The sequence below is a fragment of the Chinchilla lanigera genome, unplaced genomic scaffold, assembly GCF_000276665.1.
Source record: "Chinchilla lanigera isolate Chin_1 unplaced genomic scaffold, ChiLan1.0 scaffold00002, whole genome shotgun sequence".
Lineage (NCBI taxonomy): Eukaryota > Metazoa > Chordata > Mammalia > Rodentia > Chinchillidae > Chinchilla > Chinchilla lanigera.
Window position 1 is genome coordinate 17,020,541 of NW_004955403.1, and position 8,670 is coordinate 17,029,210.

Here is an 8,670-nt window from a genome sequence, read left to right on the forward strand (position 1 = left end):
CAAATCCAAAATGAAAGTGTCATAATATATTCCAAATGAGGACAGTGGTGTTGCTAGTTAGGGAAAGAAGGAATCACCCCAGCTAACCCCAGACTAACACATACAATCCACAGAGAGCTGAAGCTCATTGTCAGACCAGATCTACTGCCTTCCTCTAAATCCAGAACTCTAATCTGACTTAAACACTTCCAGCTCAGGAGATTAAAGGTAAGGAATGGTTCTGGGGCAACTTTGGGGAAGAAAGCCCAAGGACAGCAATGACAGCTGCCAATTTCCCTCTTGGGGAAGCCCCCATCACTGAGACAGAGAGAGAAAGAGAGGGAAAGAGAGAGAGAATCTGGCTCTGTCCAGCCCCCAATCCCATTATATTGTCCTTGCCAGGCAGGAAAACCTATACTAAAATTAAAAGTGTAAACATGTAAAGTTTCCTCTCTTCTTTGTTTCAGTGTTCATGGGCTAAACAACCAGTGGTACATGAATAGCTATAATGGGACTTCCTCATCCTCCGTCAAGAGACTGTTATGGACCAGTCATTCATGTACTACTGTTGGTTCAGAGGCACCCAGCAGAAAGACAAGCAGATTACAGCCCCATCATGAACATAGTAATTCCTAGTAAAATCATCATCATGTGAAGATAAGCAAACCCAAAACCAGCACATCAAAATCTTCAGAAATGATCAAAGTATGCCATATGCATGTTTAAATGTGCCAACGTGAAACTCATTATCCTGTATAATGAATATGCACTAGTTGAAAAAACAACAGAAACTTCAGTAAATGAAAGGCAAAGAATTGCCTTTTTGACCCCATCTCCCAATCTCCACTTCATATTCTGTGAATTAGCAGCACCTGCTCTCCTTTAACATAATAGCCTCCCTCCTGCCGTGGTGACTAGTGGTTCCCCTGGAAGGCTCCGCATGGCCACTGCCTTCCCTCCTTCATGCCTTTGCTCAAATAACACCTGCTCAAAGAAGCGCTTTATGAGGAGCTACTGAAAACTATAATCTATTTCTCATTGCCGCTCCACCTGGCATCTACCATCCCCCTAACTTTGCTTTGTTATTTACGGCATTTATCTTTTTTTTTTTTTTTGGAATCAGGAATCGAACTCAGGACCTCACACTTATCGGGGAAGGCCCCATGAGCTATACCCCCAGCCCCTCATTTTTTTTTATCTTTTTAAGCTGTAATATTTAATTTGGGCAGAAAATAGTTAACATAGAGAACATAATATTGTTCTATACAAGGGTCTTCTTGAGACCTAACCCCTGGCTGGTCTGGGAGTTTGAATTTTGAACTGCTGTCTATTTCACTAACAAGGTTATTTTGTATGTAGGGCACTGAGCTCTGCTTGCCTATGCTGTTTGTGAGGATGGATTTATGGTGGACACCTGCTTTGCTCCAGAGAGTTCGGAATCTTCGTAACTGTGACTGGTTACACAGGCAGAGTACTGCATGACCAGCTGCAATAAGTGCACAGGACTTGAAGTCTCCAGTGGGATTTGCTGGGAAGGCTCAATGCCAGCCAGTGCACCTGGGTGCTTTTCATCAGTACAGGAAGAAGCAAGTTCTGTGTGATGCTTTTAACCTCCCACTGGCCTTCCCTTATGTCAAGCAACCTCTGGGAGAAAGACCTTTAGAGGGCTGCGCCTGGACTCATCTAGACTCTGACTGCAGTCTCTTTGTCCTTCCAGATCCTGGTATGTAGCCATATCTGGGAATAAAGCCACCTTTAATACCTGAGACTCCTTACAGATCGCTGAAATATGAATGATCATGGGACTCTTAAAAAATTATGTTGGTTGCTTATCACATTTCCTTCTTCATTAAAATTAAGCTTCTCAGGATAGGGATTTAAGAATCTCTTTAGCTTACCGATACACCATGTAGCAATAAAAATACTTAAAATAAAATCCCTTTAGCTCATTGTTGCAGCCCCAGAACAACGCCCAGAGCATAATGAGCGTTCAATAAACATCTGTTGAATGAATGAATGAGTGAGAGAATAAATGAAGAATAAGGCTGATGTTCTCCAAGGAAACAAGCTTGCTCTAAAATAATAAATAATTACAACACCTGTTTATATTCACAAAGTACTTTAAAAAGACATTTTGTCTATAAAAAAAGAACCGTGTGAATGTGGTGTGAATACTAGCAGTCCTAGCTACTCAGGAAGCTGAAGCAGGAGGATCCCAAGTTTGAGGCTAGCCTAGGCAACTTAGGGAGACCTTGTCCCAAAATAAAAAATAAAAAGGGCTGTGGATGTAGCTCAGTGGTAGACCACTTTCTGACCACATGTGAGGAGCTGGGTTCAATCCCAGGGCTGGAAAATAGTGAGGAGGGAATACATTCTTTTATCAGGAAATTTGTTTATAAATGAAAGGCAAAAGCTGAACTACAAATATTATGGTGACAGTGAAAAGCTGATTGCTTTCTGCAGAAATACCACAAGCATGAGTGATATTAACTTGAGAAACTCTGTTCAAACTCAGTGGGAAAAAATAAACATAGCAAAGTTAAAAGGAGTTTAAATTTCAACCATCAAAAGTAGAAACATGCAAGGAGCAAAAGTCCCAGTATCTGCACCATACATATAAGTTGGCTCACAATATGTAATTATTGAATAAGTTACATGAAATAAGAAAACAATCTGACCAACATCAATATCTCCTCCTCAAATATAAAAGCAAATTGCATGTTTTAAAAGAAAAGGTAATGACACAAGAATCCACTAGATGAGGAAGGATAGGTAAGGACAACAAAAGAACACGTCCAGAGATCCAGTAATGAGGAGAGTATGACAGTTACTACCTCTTCCTAAAACATTCACTCAAGGAAATAGTGCTGCCGCTTAAAAAGTTAACCAAATATCAAATTCAAATAGGAGAATAACCAGGACCAACATAAAACTATGACAAAATATAAGGCTTTCTATTAAATTAAGGGTCAAAACAAGGATTTAACTATCACAACTTTATTTAAACATTGGTCCAGATTTCCTTGAACCTCTGTCAGTTGTGGGACATAAGAACAAAATGAGACCTTTATTTCACACAACTAAATAATTGGAGATTACAAAGTGGGCTAAAAAGATGCTAATTAAAATTGTTTTATCACATAGCTTGACAAATATGCTTATTCACACGAGTGAAGTCCTTGTCTCGGTTTCTTCTTGATGGAGTGCTACCGCTCACCAACTGAAAGTAGTTAGAGATCCTCCCATAGTCTAAACCCTGCTTGTTTCCACCTACTTACCAGCTCTGATGGCCAAGAAAAAAAATTTCAAACTACAGGAAAGTATCAAAGACAATTATATTTAATAATTAATGTACATGCCTTGGGATTATATTGATGGGATAGACACATGTGGAAGGAGTAATTAGATAAAAATGTACACAATTGATAAATTACTACAGATTTATTCCATAAATTATTACTTAATTTTGATGAAATCATCAATAACTCCGTTATGGTGAAGACTTTCACATAGTTTGTGTTCTATTGACAGTAACACCAACTTGGACTATATTCCTGGAGTCATTGCAGGTCTTAGGTCAATTTTTGATAATTTAATTTGAAGAAACTTCATTGTGCTGTGAGAATAGAAACTGAAAGTATCAATAAAAACCTTAAAGCAAGTTAGGATTCAGAAATGTCCACGATTTCTCCATATTCTGTTCAAACATTGTAATGGATCCCGTATCTCAATTTATCATTACAGACAATGTTGCAACATACTCATTTTTATTGTGGTAACTTATAACACACCTTTTGCCACCTTTAAATCAATATCAGATGCCAAGAATTGTATTTACTTTCAAACACAGTATATAGATCTACCTCCCTACAAATTTAAGCCACTATGAACTGTTTCATGTCACAAAATATTCCTCAGCTGCTACATGTAACCACTATAAGCGTGGTGTTAATTTATAAATTCACCTCGAACTATGAATTACAACTTGAATAGAAGCAAGAAAATGGATGCTTAGCTCAAGACATTCTATGCAAAAATCTATTTTTTTATGTTATAAAGTCAGGAAAGTTTTCTTCATTAATTAATATATCTCATTTTATGACCATGAGCTACATTGCTCAAAGCTTCCTTTTACTCCAAAGAAGTTTCCATCCATGTTGATAGTAGTACAGTTCCCAGAATTTCACAGATTTTTGTTTCAAGGGCATCAGATAGGAGGTGGGGAAGACATTTCTTATTATAAACTCTTTGGTCCTAAACAACATTAGACTGAAAAATGAGCATTTAAATTTATAGCTATATCAGCAATGAGTACAGAATCTCAAGCAGCAGTGATAGTTCTAAGCTCCTTAATAAATTAATTTTTTGTGTGTGCGCCTAAGATAATAAGGGCCTTATAAAGGATGTATCTCAAGCTGAGAGCCTCTTTGGCAGTGCTAACCAATGTATATAGACAGAAAAAACTGAATTATAAAGTTTGGAAAGAAGAAAGTGGAAGTATCATGACTACACACAATTCTCTGCCTAGAAAATACAATTATATTGGCAGAAGAGCTATGAGAATTATTTAAATAACCTTGTCAGTGAGAAATATTGTTTTGAAAGGCATTGAACAAAGGCATAACAAGCAATAAAAATATTTTTTAAATGTCATTCACAAAAGCAATAAAGACAACAAAACCACATTGAATACATATGAATAAAATGAAGAGAGTTATATAAAGAAAAGTAAACAACACCAGTAAGTAGTATAAAAAGAGACTTTACTGGAGAAATAACTAATGTTGAATAGTGTGCTAAGCCATTCTGTTTTCATCTTGGTTAAAGTAGAACTAAGTTCCAGGACTCCTCTTTTCTATGTGGTTCTGAGTTAGAATTCACTCAAAGAGGTACAGGCTGCACTGGATTGGGGGTGGGGGGTGAAAGTGAACCAGCAGCTGTTGCTCTTTGAAGCTAATAATACTTACTTGCAGAGAGAGATACAGAATTCCATTAAGTTCCAGCTTGTTTTCCCTCTTCTGATCCATGTCCAGCTTTTGTCCTAATTGCTGACAATGGTGACCAATATTCATTCCAGCTAATCCCCAGACACTTAGATGTTGTCTTTGCATAGCACATGAACTTTACAGCCATAGTTGGGAGGAGAACACATTCCCTGAGGAAAAGAGCAGACCTCCTACATTCACAAACTAAAGCTCAAAAAAACCTCTGAAATCAGGTAGCAATACATTTGTTTCATCGATGAAAGAACTGATGCCCAGTAAATACGGGGTCATATATTGCTGTTATAGCTGCTCCAGCACCTGAAATCCCATTCTGTCCAGAATGATTCCTTCCCTATACCCTTTCTACATTAAATCCACTTGAGAAACAGCCTCTGAAGCCGCTAAATCTTCACTTATAAACTGACCTCAACACAAAGAAGGAAGAGGGCAAAAGCAGAGTCCTGGTCACCTTGACTCTTGGCACCCGTGCTGCTCCTGTCCATGGAACACACTCAAGAAGTCCTGATCGGGGCTGGGGATTTAGCTCAGTGGCAAAAAGCGCCTGCCTGGCAAGCGCAAGGTCGTGAGTTCGGTTCCCTGTACCGGAGAAAAACCAAAAAAAAAAAAAAAAAAGAAGTCCTGATCGAGGGAAGAAAGGGAAGTGCTTATTAGCAACAGTTATTGGCAGCTTTATTCAGCAAAGCAAGCATTTATAAAATTAATTTTGTTGAATGTGTCACCCATCTGCTAATACATAAGTATTGATTTCTATCTATGCTAAGTATAAAGCAAGATAGTCTTATTCTGTGAAATTAAAGATTTGTTTTTCTAGTGTAACTGAGCTTTTTTTCTTTCATAATTAACATCATCATTAAACAGGAAGAATTTCTCTCTCTTTATTCATCACCAAGAGGCAAAGGTGTTCACTTACAATTAAGGATTAAAACGCTCTGAGATTGGCAGCCTGCTCCTCGCCTGAAGTGCCATTTCATCCACAGGGATGTGACTTTCAGTTCATGAAGCCACATTGGAACCATATGTTTCTTTATTTAAAGACACCTATTCACAAAAAGGTGACAGCAGCATAAAATTAAAATTTAAGAGTTCAGAATGTATTACGAGCAAAGGACCCTTCAAGGTCATGATTTTTTACCACATCTTGAACAAAGAGAATTTCCCTTGAGGCTGTCAGCCTGGTCAAACCATGACTGTCAAAATATCATCTTCTCTGTGTATGCTTCTCAGATTTATAGGAATTGTTCTGTGCTTAGTGTCCCAGTGTCACTGAAGTATAGATCTCAAAGATTCTCTACATCTTGCTAGGATTCTCAGAAGACAGCATCTATCAATGTGTTCTCATCAGTGACATGTGCATAATTCAGCTGCAAAACTTCGTTATTATTTAGGAGAATCCCATCAGCAGCTGTCCACTACATTTCTACAGCATCCACGGTCATTAGTCATAGAGGCAACGAGATCCTCCTCACTCTCCCATACAGGGAGTCTGCCAGGACTGCCACAGCCTGGACACTTTCTCCAGAAAGTAAGTTGTGACAATTGTTGGGCTCACCTCATTGTCTCTGGTTTCTCAGAGATAGTTTTCCTTCATCTTCTGATGCCTTAAAGACCATTAGTTCATATATATTTTGTCCATTTTTTGTTTATTTCAGACAAAATAGTAAATCTAGTCTCTCATACTTCACCTTAGCTGGAAGCAAAAGTCAGGAATCAGTTATTTTTTTTCAATCTGATGTGAATACCATCTTGGCATTAAAAAAAATAAGCTATGGATTTTGATGGGAATAATAAAGAAAGGTGAGCTGAGCTCAGATTGTATGAGGAGGAGAGGGTATTGGACATAGAAACTAAAAACCAGGAAGTCATCTAACACTATTTTTCTCTACCTCACAATTTTTTTTTGTAGGGATGGCTTGAAATATGGAGTTCAAGAACTTTAGGATTATGTCAAGGTTCAAATTTATGATTTAACATTTAAAACAATAAAAAATCCATACCACACTAAGACTATGCAGACTTTGCACCACAAATGGTAAATGTATATCACTCCACCTTCTTCATGGCTGGTCCTCAATAAACCGTCCTGAGGTCTACACTTGGAAACAGGCAGCTCCCTGCCACATGTTCCTACTTCTACATGGAGACATGGGCATAAATTGGTGAAAAATAAATTTATAGACACCCCTGTGCTCTGAATCTGACCCCCATCATCTCCTCCCACCATTCCCCTCAGTCCCTCTCAAGCTAGATTCTAAAACCAAACCCTGAAAGATGATTATCATTCTAGCTTCTACAATGACAGAAGTTACACTTCTTCTACACCTCTTATTTCCATTTCTCTAAAATGTGAAGCACCTGTAGGAATGAATCTGACCATATTTTAAGATTCCAAAACTGCAATGAACAAAAGGGGGCACTTGATGAAGTTTTTCATTAGTTGAGCACTATCTTCCAGTAATAAGAAACAATTATTTACATATCTGTGTTTTATTTATATAGATAGCAGGACTTTGGCCTAAATGCAGTGGCAGGCTAGATGACAAATCCTTGGTAAAATAATAGACACTGATTCATTCCAATGAGGAGATGATCTTCTCCAGTTCCTGCCCATGGTTAAATGAGCCAGTCCTTATCTCTTTATTCGAATAAAAAGTAGATTTCTGTCATCTGAATGTTAATCCATGCAAATCTCACAGATGTTATTTGAATGAACAGGAAGCTGTCAGCATGACTCCATTTAAACAGCATGCTGCTTGGACTTTTGTGCATGAGAGAGCAGGGCTCAAATGTGGCAGGTGTGGATATGTCAGATGACACACTGAGTCAGCTTGTGCTCAGAGGGGAGAATCTGATGATGCAAGCCGTTAAGAGAAAGAAAAAAATACCACAAAAAGTGCCCTCCTTGAAGCACAGCCTCAGTCATTAATGTACACAAGAAAAAAATAAGACCATGCTAAGAATTAGGGTGACACAGGATGTGCAAGAAGACAGCACAACCTAAAGAGCTCTGCTCTGCCCTTCACCCAAGAATAACAGTGCTTAAGATACTATTTCAGTATGAAGTAGCTTTACATAAGCATGAATGCCACCCATATAGCTTCTATATTGTTAAGTCCAAGTTCATGTCCAAAAATAAAATACATAAGCACCAACTCTTCCTCACAGCCTTAGCCATATTCAACTACAATCTCTGAAACTTTATCCTAAAGGTTTGAGTTCAGAAATTACCAAGACAATTATAACCAGGGTCTCGAAAAAATGCATGATTCTAGTAAAGGTTGCTGTCAAAAGTAGTGTCTGGTAAGTATAAGTTCCAACCACCCCTACCCCCTAAATAGAATTTACTCTCCAAATTCCTACTGGGTTAGCTCAAGTTAAGTTTGCCTCAGTTTCTTGCTTAGTAGTTTAGTCTGCTATCACAGCTGTCATGATTAATAAGGATTTTAAACCTGGTTAACTATTTGAAACTGCTTACTTAGGGAGAGATGAAGTCCTCTACTATTGGCTTCCTCTACTATTGGCTTCAGTCTGGAGTCTGACTAGGAATAATGAGATGGTCTGGAGAATTTATGACACCTGTTATGCATCTCAGCACTGCCTGCATTTTCCTGCTGACATCTGCTGTCTTTCGGCCTGAACCAGCATGGAGCTAAAATATGTACTGGGCATCAGAATGCATCTTGAAGCC